Here is a 13,575-nt window from a genome sequence, read left to right on the forward strand (position 1 = left end):
GCAGACAGTACCTGGTGGATTGGGAGGGGTACGGCCCGGACGAGAGGCAGTGGATCCCATCACGGTTCATTGTGGACCGTACTCTAATTACTGACTTCGACCGCGACCATCCTGGACAGCCTGGACCGTCTGGTAGCCGGTCCTAGGAGGGGGGGTTCTGTCACACCGTGGTGGGGTTGTCTTGTCTTGGGTCTTTTTTGTCTTGTCATTTCCTGTTTTATTTTGAAAGAAGTAACTCTCCTCTCGTTTCAGGTCACTTGCCCTTCCTCATGTGTCACCGGTCTGATTGTCTTCCCTGATTCCCGATTGTGTTCACCTGCTCCCCATTACCCTCATGTGTTCGAATAGTCTGTGTCTCCCCTTGTCTTGTGCCAGTGTGTTCGTCTTGGTTCATGTGCATTCACCCCAGCCGTCTTCACAGTTTTGGATCACAGTCATTGCCACAGTTCTTGTCGGTTTCCTCCAAGTGAGAGATTTTTGTTGTAAGTTTTATATCTTAGTTGAATTTCCTAGTTAATGTTTGCATAGCCTTTTGTTTCCTCCGTGGGGAGTGATTTTTATTTACTTAACTTTTTATATCATAGTACCTCCAGTTTTAAGGAGAGTTTTTGTTTTTTTTTTTTTTTTTTTTTGGTTCCTTTTTCCTCTGAAGCTAGAGTGATTTTCTGTTTATGTTCCCTGTAGTCTTTTTCCTCCCTTATTGGAGTGAATTTTATATTTGGTATTGATTAACCCTGCTTCTTCGTGAAGAAGCACGTCATAGATAATATTTCATAGCCGTTTTTTTTTTTCTCTGCCTTGGAATTAAACCGGAATTACTAATAAAGACTCTGATACCCTGCATCTGCGTCCTGTGTATAAGTCTGGTTGTGACAGATCCTATATTTCAACATGCCTGTAAACCCCTCTTTTTCAGCCCTGTTCAGAACAGGCTGTTTCTGTGTGTAGCTTTAAATACAAATGAACTGTGCCTGACCACGCCCCTCTCCGGAAGGGGATGTGGCTTGGGCTTCTGGTACCATGCTGTAATGTTTACGGTGACCATGACCGGCGACCTGGCGTCAGAAGGGCTTTGGTTCAACCATACGACTTTTATTCAGAATCTGACCCAGAGGGAGAGGCTCCTGAAGCGGTTCAAACTCTACAACTGCAGCAGGACATTTCTGAATGGTTGGTAACCAATTTTGTGTATTTTGACTTTACATTTTCAGTTTGTTGATGTGTGCTGGCACACTGTTACTAACATGTAGCTAATGCAAACTGTTACTGTCTCGTCATTACTTTACTCTTTTGGTAAATAAGCACTATTGTGAATTGTGTAATGTAGTTATCTGTCATGCCTCCTTAAATATACTTTTACAGTCTATGAAAATGTTTGTTGACTGAGGACTGCAACAGGTGTTCAATGTCGAGACTAGTAAGATACTTTAATAGATGCTGACAAAGTAAATCATTTTATCTTAATTTTTCTCCATGTTTTGAGCAGAGATACTTATCATGACATCTTCCTTTATGTAGTAAATTTATTTTGTGTCATACAATGAAAGCTGTAAATCAGCATAAACATGTCTGTCAGCAACATTAATCTTTAGTTAAGACGAGGCTGTGCAGTGTTTTCTACACTACACTGTTGTCAAGCTCCACATTATATGCAATAAGTGACATGTTATAAATTACCTATGTTATATGCGCTTGATATGTAGCCAAGCTTACTTCTTACCCACCTTAGCTCCACTGTCAGTTTTTGAATTACAAAAGCTTTATATTCTGGTGAATGTTACCAATTTTCTCTATATTTTGGATAGGTTCTCCAGTGGAAACTGTGCAACCATGCCCACAGAAGCTGAGAATATCTGCTGCTAGGAGATACCACAGGTAGCATTCTCACTAGACAAACTAATCAGTAATTTGTTTTGACTACATTACATTTATAATAAACCATAGCTTGTACCATTTGTAATTCACTGTAGGTTACCAGACGGCTATGGGAGATCGAGGAAGAATTACCATGTATGGTAGGCCGTCCTGGGTTGGAGCCGGTCTGCCTCAATGTGTACTCCCTCCAGAATACCTGCAACATGTACCGCACTGACTATGGTCCTTTACGGTGGAGAGGAATACACCAGTGTGTTTTGCTTCTTTGTAAAAACATATAGTTTCAATCTAAATAAAAGATGTGAGGCAGTCTTGTTTTACCTCAGTGCACATCATTTTACAATGGTAATAACACACCACAAATGGAGTAAATTAGTAATTAATTAATAAATTAGTTTAGCTGCTCTTTGATTTGTAATGTTTTTCTATCAGCAGGTAGTGTGCACATAATATATGAATTCAGAGAAGTCATTTCTTTAGAAACGATCAAGCATTTATTTACATCACATTTATAACTTTTAATATAAACTTATAATCAGTGATAATAAAAAAGCTGTAGGATTCACTGGATCCATATAAAAAATTGTGAGACACAACATAGATATGTTTGCAAGACTAAATGCCCTATCCAGTTGTTTTAGTCTGTACAGGTGTCTAGCCTATAGGAGCTTTGTGCGCTTGCGCTGGGGCTTCCTTGGTCACAGAATCTGGGTCGTCATTCCAGCCTGCGTGGTCCTACGCATCCATGCCGTGTTCCTGACGCCACAGGCCAGTACGTGGGTTTTAGACTGCCCCATGATAGAACCGGGACACTTTCAAGTGTGATAAAGTTAGCAGGGTGGCGCTAATCAACGTCACGCAGTGATACCAAGCAGAAGAGTTGCATACAATCTGTACCCAGCTATACCCGGCTGTGTGGACGAAAAAAGTTAGCCACATTAGGTGCCATGCTAACAACACACGCAACAGGCTCTCGTGTGCATACAGTAAAGCAACATAAAATGGTAAAACTTACAGCTCCCAAGTTTGAAGTTGGGTCTCAGACAGTTGGTACTGATCCATGCTTTATCTTCAGAATGGAGTGAATCCCGCATTGTACTGGCCTTCATTGAGAAAGTAGTGAAGTGAAATGGTTAGCCCGCTACAACACTTTAGGAGTTGTAGCGGGTACATTTCCATCAAAAATAAAATAAAACAAATCCACTGGGTCTTCAGATCCTCAGACGTAGGGGGTAAAAGACTTCTGTTCCTGGAGTGAACGCAGAGGCTCTGCCCTGCACATGCGCAGTCGAGCTGCGGTACAGAGAAACTTCCAGAAACTGAGTGGACGAACACAGAAAACAGCATTTTTCAGGTCTCTTGGTAAGTTATTCAAAGTCTTTCAACTGTCAGAGAATTTCATTACTTACAAATGAATTTTTATGAACGTGACGTTAGTTATTACCCTACGAATTGTCGAGTCAGACTCGGGAGCCTATATTAGCTGTTAGCTGTTTTAGTGCCGCCATTATTGTGTTACTCACACGATAATTTAGACCCACAAAAACGGATCCTCGCCCTGAACTACCTTTTTCTTATTTGTTTTGGAAAAACAAATAAAATTTTAATCTTTTGATCATGGCAATTTTAAGGGTGATTCAGCACCCATTTACCGTTTGTTAGCGGCCAAGCACAATGCATGACCATGCACCCTGTGTGTGTGTGTGTGCTCACACGTGCGTGTATACGTGCGGCGCGCTCGCATGTGAGAAAGACAGCAGGTGGAGGGGCTGAAAAAAAAAAAAGTCTTGTGTCGTGTTTTTTTTTTTCTTAAACAGCGCTTCCACGTTATCTCCTCTGTCAGTCAGCCCCTCCACCAGCCCTCTCTCACATGCGAGCGCACCGCACGTATACACACACGTGAGAGCACACACACACACACACACACACACACACACGGGTGCATAGACAGGTCGTGCATTGTGCTTGGCCACTAATAAACGGTAAATGCGCTAAACCGCACTTATTGCCCCCTATTCTCCTTCAAAATAGCATTTACAAATTTGATAAATGAATTTGGGAAGAGCATGCAGGTCAGAATGACTACAGCCAGAACCAACTGAGCAACAACAACCTTACATGTGTATTGCTCAGAGCTGTTTAGCTGTGGTCATTCTGGATCTTAGAATAACCAACAATGCCCTGCTTCCTCAAGTTCCTTCACTTAAAGTAGTTAATGCCATTTTTGTGACTTTGTTCATTTATTTTTTTTACAGCTTGAAGACAGACAACCAACACTGATGCAGTGGACATGTAAGTTTTGCAACTTCACATGTGACAAGAAGGGCAACTACTAAAACATTATAGACTGAAACATGGTGGTTACACAAGAACATCACCATTACCATGTGTGCATAAAGAGTGCCCCTGCACATTCAAGTCCTTTAATGCTCTTAAGGTACATATATCAAGAGCACACTCCCAGATTGATGATCATTGTGATCCCACGAAATATGTGTTCAGATGTCAGCTTTGTGACTTCAATGAGCAATGTGTAGAAAAATATTTTTTTTCACACTTACGGACACATATCCGGATGCACCAAAAAGTACAGTGCCCTTACAAGGATTGTAATTTTGAAACCTGCGTCTACACTACGTTTAATGCCCACAAAAGCAGGGAACCACGATGGCAGACAGATACATAGCCAGTTGCAGTTCAAACCGGACATTTTAACATGTACAGAAACTTTGGGTGAAAATGTCCAAACTGAAAATGAAAGTGACACTGAAGAGACAACTGATTTTCAAGAAGAGAATTTGACAGCAGATAATACTGATGACTTGGAGAGGCAGCTTAAGCATAATTTGGCAGCCCTTTTCCTTAAAAAAGCAAACCACACTCAGGATATCTGAAACTGCTGTGCAAGATGTAATACAGCAAATAAGGCAGATAATGGACCTGTCAAAACTTTGCATTTCTCTGCTATTCAGAGAGTACTATTGAACTACTATTCTGATGCAGACATGTCTATTGCAAGAGAAATAGTAAGTGCAATATCTGAGAGCGATGTCATTCTGAAACACACTCAGAAAGGAGGTTCCCTATCCACCTCCTGCAAAAGAGCCTCTTACATTGTAAAAGAGTTTAAATTTGTGGAACCTTTTGAGTTTTTTACAGGTCAACACAAGCAGTCAGTCGTCTACATACCTATCCTTAAAATGCTCCAGACTTTGTTAAACAAAGATGAAATCTTGGACAAAGCTCTCATGGTTAGCAATGGTGATAAGCAAGGATACAGTACCTTCAGGGACGGTTCACGTTTCAAAGAAAATACATTACTTGTGGAGGAAAATTTTCAGATTGCCTTGGCACTTTACATTGATGACTTTGAGGTTGCAAACCCTCTGAGGACCTCTAAAAATAAACACAAAATCTGTGCAGTATATTGGACTCTGCTAAATCTTGCACCTAAATTCAGTTCCTCTCTCAGCTCAATACAGTTGGCTCTTTTTTGTAAGACACTGTCAAAGAATATTGGGTACTCTGAAATCCTTCGTCCATTCCTTCAGGATCTAGTGCTCCTTGAGAACCATGGTGTGTATGTGGAAAAATTAGGCTCAAGTGTCAGAGGAACTGTGCTTAAAAGATGTGGTTGAGTTGGCCATGTCTACAAGGTTTAGTGAGGAGTCACTCCACTATCTGGATTTCAAAATGTCAGAGCATAGAACATTACTTCAAAAAGCATTCCCTCACTACAGACTCCGCCCAAAACACCATTACTTGGAGCATTATCCCCATCTCATTCGAGTATTTGGACCACTTGTAGATGTGTGGACGATGAGATTTGAGGGGAAACACAAATTCTTTAAACAAGTAATTCGTGGAGCTCACAACTTCAGAAATGTTCCTCTGACTTAGACATCAGAAGATGATGGCTTACAATTTAGATTCGGCTTCATTTTTTAAACCAGTATTGGAATTGGACAAAGTAAAGAGTGTCATGATTTCTTCCTTCTCAGACAATGTGCAGCAGCATTTGTTGGCAACACATGCACCTCAAAACACAGTCCTTACAGCAACATGTGTTAGCATAGATGGTATTAACTATGTAGCTGACAGGGTGGTGTCTGTTGGTGCATGCGCAGGCCTTCCAGAATTTAGGCAGATTCAGCAGGTTCTGGTTGTGGATACCAATGTTTTGTTCATTTGTAGACAATTGTCTGCATGGTATCATGAACACCTGAGGGCTTACTAAGTCTGCTGATGTCATTTTTTTTTTCCTTTCAGAACCGTGAGGGCGGTGGTTGCTGAAAATGACATTCGAAAAGTAACTTTCCACGAAAGACCGAATACTTTGGAGTTGAAAAAACGACTTGATCAGCAGTAAGACTTCATGCTTCACTACGAAGACCCAGAGTTCAGCTAAGCTTTTTGCAACCTCACGGATATAACTGAGCTGCCTGATAAACCAACACTGAAGATTGTCTCTCTGGAAAATGTAGTTGTAGTAGCATATTCTGCAGCCAGTACATCATCTTCAGCCAGCGCATTGTCTTCAGCACTAACTCTGTCTTCACCTAGGTTGTCTGATACAGAAATACTGCCTTGCACTGAAGAGACATCACCACTGACCTCATGTGACCCATGGCCTTCTACATTTGAGGTGCCATATTTCTCTGTAAATATTGAATATAGACTGAGACAAGGAAACTTAATTTATATGAGAGATGGCACACGCATGTCAGTTTCACGAGACATGAAGCATGACATTCTGCAGAAACTAGCTGAGGATCTGTACAAGTTCTCGGCTTACCCTCAAGATGAACACTTCAGCACTGTTGCTGCAGCACTGATTGCTAAGCACCCGTGCCTTGCTGAGCCAGGGTCAGCCACGGGTTGCTATGGGTGGAAGAATAATTTAAAATTGAAAATGGGTCATCTCCGTTCCAAGCTTCACTGATGTGGAATTGCAAATTTCTCGGTTAACAGCCATAAGAGAATGCAGCAGAATCCAGAGGGGGAACCACCTGGAAAAAGCCTGACGAGACCCAGAAGAAGTGAGACAAACTTCTTTCCAGATTTTCCACAGGGTCAAGATGCATCAACACTTGAATGCTCTTGACAGCTGCTTGAATATGAAATGAAGAAAAGGTTCCCAAATGCAGTTCAAGTTAATCAGCTGATGAACCAGACCTTCTCATTAAGACATAAAGAAATTGTGGAAGAGCAGCCCTCTGTGAAACAGATGTTGGAATGATGGCCAGCTCTTTTCAGAAAACAACAGGTAAGCAAGCAAGTATGCTAAATAAACACAGGATGTTGCATACTAGGGGGAATAAGAAAAAAAGTAAATAATTTAACTACACACATTGCTTAAACATAAAAACACAAAGGTTGTACATGATGCAAAACTGTCTGTCGCATTCATAGTTTATATATGTGGTCAACTCTTAACTTGGTACAAAATGTTTTGTTTGTGTTTTGTTTTGTCCTTGAAGGTCTTTGCAGAATTCACAAGAGTGGCAAGTAAAGATCTTGAGCGAGACTTCTTTGAGTCCTTGGACCGCCATACCCCACGTTTCCTTGAGATCTTCAAATCTAAAACTGGAATAATTGGAAGGACACTTAAGGAAATCCTTTCCCGGGTTGAAAAAAAGGTAAACATTCCTTCTCATTTTATACAGGTGCAGGAATTTGTGCTAGTTCTTCCTTTCTTACAGTGTTCTAGTTTACACCCACACGCACGCACACACATGCACACACACTCACTCACTCACTCAGCAAGACAAGCAAATACATTTCCTAACATGTCAAACTATTCCTTTAAATCACTTAAGTTGGAAAAATGTGATACAGTTTCTTTAGAAAATGCTTTTCCTTATTTCACTGTTTTGTGGACCCATGATGTCAAAGCCATGAGGACTGCTGTCTTGCGGTGTCTCCCAGTTTTCCTCGGGATGATGGAAGTGATTTTTTCAAAGTCTGTTTTGTAAGTATTGCATAATTTGCATAATTTGGTATGTTGAAGGTTTTGCACTATGAAGCCCAAATTTTCTAATTAGTTTTTAACTTTCCTTTGTATCTGTAGGACACTGATGCCATTGCAGATGTCACACAAGTCCCTGTTGGGGTATTGACTGTTATACCGGAAGACAGACAGCAGCCAGGTCCACATGCCCTGCACCTTGAACCCTCCAGCATTGCTCTCATACTGGAAGGTAACATCGTCATGGATGACCTTGGAAGCCATGCACAAACTTTTTGTGTTACATTTGGACTAATATACGCGCTTCATTTGGATTCCAAAAAGACTAAAGAACACCTTTGATTTCATTGTGAGGGTGATGCTCAACCTGGGTGTAGGCAACTTGAGACCAAAACTTCAGAGCTTGAAAAATGCTCTTTTGCAATAGATGAGTGTACTGCCGGAAAACCCTTAAAATAGGAAGGGATCCTGAAGCGTAGATACTTGATCTGAGTGTTAAACTGAGATTAACTAAACTATGCAACTCTCTTAGTAAGTTAGTCAGTCACAGATGGATGATTTTGGTTACTTAAGTTTCTATAGTCCCCCAGTTTGTGGGATATCTGTTGGATGTTGAATCCCATCTTGATTAATCTAAACCAGTTTGTGAAGTTTAATAAATAAAAGCTTGATTGAGTGTAAGTGGCATTAGCAGTCATTTGAAAATAGACCAGAGTCATTTTGAGAAGTCAAGGAATGAGTCAGTTCATCGCAAAGAACCTCTTTGTGTACTTATCCAAATGTTTGTTTTAAAATGTTCGGACACACCACCCCTAAATGTTATGGATGTTACAGAAAGATTTGATGGCAGTCAACATGAAAATAAAAAAGAGTTAGGATATATCTTTTCTCATGGAAAGTTTACTTCTACTTTCATATTACAACAGTGAACTAAACAAAAGACTTGGTAACTAAATAGTACTAGTGTTATCGCCATACTCCTTTGTGTCTTTGTTTTGGCATGGTGAATGGCTCTAAATACTGAGTGTGCCTTAACTGCCAGTTAAGTTCTATAGATGCACCACTTTTCTGTCTTTGTGAAAAATGAAATTATTTCTTGAATTGGTTGGAGTTCTTAAATTATCTTGCATAGACAGACCATACCAACATTAATACAACCAGTTAAGGGATAGCAAGTTGCAATGGAGCTTTGGGAAATTTAATGCCCACATTGCCTGTATAAATCCACCTATTTTGGAATTATGTTTATTTGTTCATTATAGATCAAACACAGTTTTTGTTTAATTTAACTTGAAAGCTGGCTGAAGCTTAATGGAAAAGGAGCCTTGTTGAACTCTTAAGTAATGTCAGAAAAAAAGATGTTTCTACATTTACAGTTTGCTTAGAAAAAATTATTTTACAAGGCTTACATATTTGTTTTTATTGTGATTGTGACACAAACAGTGGCCTTGGCTTGAGATGCACAGAATTACATTTTGTTTCAATAATTAAATGAAACTGCAAACTTATCATTCTTTGTTCTAGGCTCTAGGCACATGGAGATTTCCAACTTGGGATCTGCTGGGATTGTAAACTAACAGCATGTCTGAGATGTACTGTGAAGCCAGACCAGCAAGTGCTTTGTAGACCAAGATGAGAATTGTTTAAATTGTATTCTGAAAACAAGTAGCCAGGGAAGGTTTCAGAGAAGAGATGTATGTGGTCAGATTTTTGGCTGGAACACAGTCCTACTGATGCTGACTGATTGCCTGACTGACTGAGTGATACTGAGAGTACAGTTTTACTGTTAAACCTTTGGTCAGTTGAATACTACGTGACGTTAGTCATGAAGTTACATCATTGGTCTGTTGACTTTTTTTACTGGTCTGGACTCCAGATATTCACAGATCAACGGACTCTGTTTCTGTTTTCTCCCTTTTCAGCTGAATAAAGTTTTCTGTCATCTAGTGGTTAATTATTTCCAAGCAGCTGACTAGGTAGTGTATGAGCCCTATCTTTCACCTGGCATAAAGCGCAACTCAAATGTCTTTGCTAGTTTTTCTTATATAATTTTACTTATTAATCTTTGCTAGTTTTGGACAGATGCAGTTGTCATCTTTCCATCCAGTGGACACATTATTTAAATTGTCCAACAAAAACCTGGTCTTAAATAAATGGCACAATATTTTGCCATTATTTAAAGGTCACACTATCAATATGCGCCTACATAGATGGGTGCACAGCGTGTGTGTTTAGCACAAGCAGAGTGTTCTGAAAATGAGCATCAGATGTTTGATGTTTAGTCAGATGGAACATTAGAATTCAGCCACAGAAGGTCAGAGCATTCTTTGTCGGTACAAATCATTTAAATAAAAATTTTTTAAGCTGTATTAAAGTAATGGTAAAAAAAATGAAATCATACTTTATCAGGACTTTACAATGAATCTTAGTGTCTGTTATTTCTTTTTTCCCCCAGATGCAAGGATCCAGCTGATTACTGGCAATTTGAAGGTGGATTTTTCTTCATCTGCTACGTTTCACTGTCACTTCTAGATTCATTTACCTTTGTGGTATGTTTTGATTTTACTTATTAATACACTATATAGTTGGGATTCTGACATAAAAGATTGTACAATGTTTGTCCACATATGTTGTCAGAACTATATGGAGAATATTGTGGAAAACAAGATAAAACTGAATTGGAAAATACAAGCTATAAAACAGCAGACCACAGCCCCCTCAGCTCCACAGCACCCCTCTTTCAGAGGTGACATCATGAACTCCTCATTATAGTAACCTTAACAGGCAAGATTGACCAATGGAGAAATGCCAGTTTTAGTTTTTCAAATTATCCCAAGGGCTCTGAAGAACTATTTGTGAATAATTGGTTGATATTGTAAATTTACATCTGAATATATTAAATAAAAATGTTATAAAGTCAATAGTGGTGTATATGTTATTTGAAATTAAGTTTCCAATCCCACTTTAGTTGAAAGACTACATACCAGTGGTGTAGTCTAGTTTTTTCTAGTGGGTATACTCTGATTCCCCCGACCCCCAGCCTCGCACACATCCATACAGCAGCAGCTGTTTCAAAATAACCCCAAACAAGAACCACCATGTTCAGTAATGCATTAAGTATCCATTAACATGAGATCTTTGTCTCTTCGTCTTCGTCGTCTCCCGCTTATCCGGATCCGGGTCGCGGGGGCAGCAGCCTCAGCAAAGAGGTCCAGACGGCCCTCTCCCCAGCCACTTCCACCAGCTCCTCCGAGGCGTTCCAAGGCCAGCCGAGAGATATAATCCCTCCAGCTTGTCCTTGCTCAGCCCTGAGGCCTCCTACTGGTGGGACATGCCCGAAACACCTCCCCAGGGAGGCATCCAGGAGGCATCCTCACCAGATGCCCGAACCACCTCAACTGGCTCCTCTCAACATGGAGGAGCAGCGGCTCTACTCCGAGTCCCTCCCGGGTGACCGAGCTCCTCACCTCTCCTCTCTAAGGCTGAGCCCGGCCACCCTGCGGAGGAAACTAATTTCGGCCGCTTGTATTCGCGATCTTTTTCGCGATTTCACGTTTTCTCGGTCATTACCTACAGTTCATGAGCATAGGTGAGGATTGGAACATAGATCGACTGGTGAATCAAGAGCTTCGCCTTCCGGCTCTCCAGCTCTCTCTGCTGACGCTGCCCCAATCCGTCTGTCGATCTCCCGTTCCATCCTACCCTCACTCGTGAACAAGATCCCAAGATACTTAAACTCCTCCACCTGAGGCAAAGCCTCCCCCCCGACCCGGAGCGGGCAATCCACCTGTTTCCGTCTGAGAACCATGGCCTCAGACTTGGAGGTGCTGATCTTCATCCCAGCCCCTTCACACTCGGCTGCGAACCGCCCAAGTGAGAGCTCAAGGTCGGTGCCCGATGACGCTAAGAGGACCACATCATCCGCAAAAACCCAAACCCCTCCACCCCTCAAACCCCTCATCATACTGTCTGCCACAAGAGACACTTAGTAGATCCTGGTTCCAGATGTCACACAGAATTTAGAGAGAGCCTGGCAAACCTTTAAATGTGATGTTTGGCGTCATAGAGGAAATAGGAGTACAGGGCTTTTAAAAGATCATTTAAGGGTTATTGAGTGGGAGTACTGGCTTGGACGATGTCACAGATTCTTGGCCGGCTCATTCATGATCTGAGGAAATTCAAACCTCATGAATGTAAATAGAGACCTTTACAGTGGCATAGTTTCATGTGGGGGCCTGGGATGAGCGGAAAGAAAAGCTGTCAACATTCATTGAAAGGTGCCGCAGTGCCATGACCCCAGAGGTCAACGAAAAGATTTTGAAAATGAAGGAAGAGGGCACTCTGCTTCCAATCGCCACCCAAGTGACATGTGAATTGTTAAAGGTCAGGTTTGGAGTTCACACCTACAGTATGTAGTATGTTATATTTGTATATTTGTAGCATTGGCTTGAGGGAATTTCCATGCCCATGTTTGCACTTTACAGTTTATTAAGAAAGAAGTTCAAACCGTGATTTTTCGCCTCCTCACCGCCAGCTCATTCATGATAGGAGGAAATTCAACACTCATGAATGTAAATAGAGACAGTGGCTGCATAGTTTCACAAGTAGATGCATCTAAATCCTACGCATTTAACGTTTAAGATGGTAGAACAGTTAACAGGACTGTTTTCATTGCTAAAATAAAGCTTTAAAAATGTACTATGTCTTTTTCTGGCATTTAAATAATATTAGCATTAACAAATCAAGTTCGTTATATTTGAAAATCAGTTATCCTGAACATGATAAAATGGCTTTTTGTGTTTTATACCTTAAACAGTAACTAAACCCCAAAGCCAATGTTTCCAGCTGTAAACTATTATGTCTACGTATTTAGTAGTGTTATTAGGGTGATTGATTCAGGTCCAAATCTGTAGCTAATTAGAAATATACATTTTGTGGTCAAAATATGCACGTTGATTGTCCCCTACAGGTTGAAACTAAGCTTTACCGTTATATTCCTAAAGCAGACTAATCTTAGTGTAATTCTCTATATTGGTATCTGACGAAATGACTTATAATGCAGCATAGCTTCTTTTAAATGCATGCAAATGTGTTACACTTTACTGAACACCAACAATGAAACATGATGATTAGGTATACTGCATTATAGATGCATCAAGATGAACCTCACTTTACTTAAAGCATACATTGATAACTTATATATACTTATGGCATCCTATGAGTCCTTAAAACAGTTGATTGTTGAGGTGTGTGTATAGAGGGGTGTAAGTAGTTATAATGTATTATAAGCCCCATCAGTCAGCCTGTAGTTTATAACCAGTCAAGAGCACTCATAAGGCCCTTGGATTTATAAGTCATTATAAGCTAGGTTTATAACTGTTGATATAGTGCATCATAAAGCGTTATGTGTGTCTATGAGTGTAGTTGTAATGCGTTATGATTGATTATGATGAGCATTATAATTTACTATGAATGTGCTCATAATGCACTATAGATGTAGTGTTCATAGAAAGTGTTACCAACTTATCCTGAAGTGTTCTGTGTAGAAATCCCACTAAATGTGAACGCTCAGATTTTTGATACACTCAGACAGCTTTAACGAGGGAAAGAGCCGATTTAGACGCTGGAAACGTGGAAACAGCACTTTTCAACAGTATTGCATTCTCAGGTGTAACTGATAACTTTATGACATGTAAACATGAAATCCATCATATTCTTCATGAATGCTACTC

The 13,575-nt window shown here is 40.5% G+C and overlaps 1 pseudogene; it reads left to right on the plus strand.

Annotated features, from left to right (window-relative positions):
* Positions 1 to 4,154: 4,154 nt before the first annotated feature.
* On the plus strand, positions 4,155 to 11,832 carry LOC147818329 (uncharacterized; annotated as a pseudogene).
* The last annotated feature ends 1,743 nt before the right edge of the window (positions 11,833 to 13,575 follow it).

This window comes from Seriola lalandi, unplaced genomic scaffold, assembly GCF_002814215.2.
Source record: "Seriola lalandi dorsalis isolate HSWRI2012SDOR001 ecotype SW California unplaced genomic scaffold, Sedor1 jcf7180002054630, whole genome shotgun sequence".
NCBI classification, from domain to species: domain Eukaryota; kingdom Metazoa; phylum Chordata; class Actinopteri; order Carangiformes; family Carangidae; genus Seriola; species Seriola lalandi.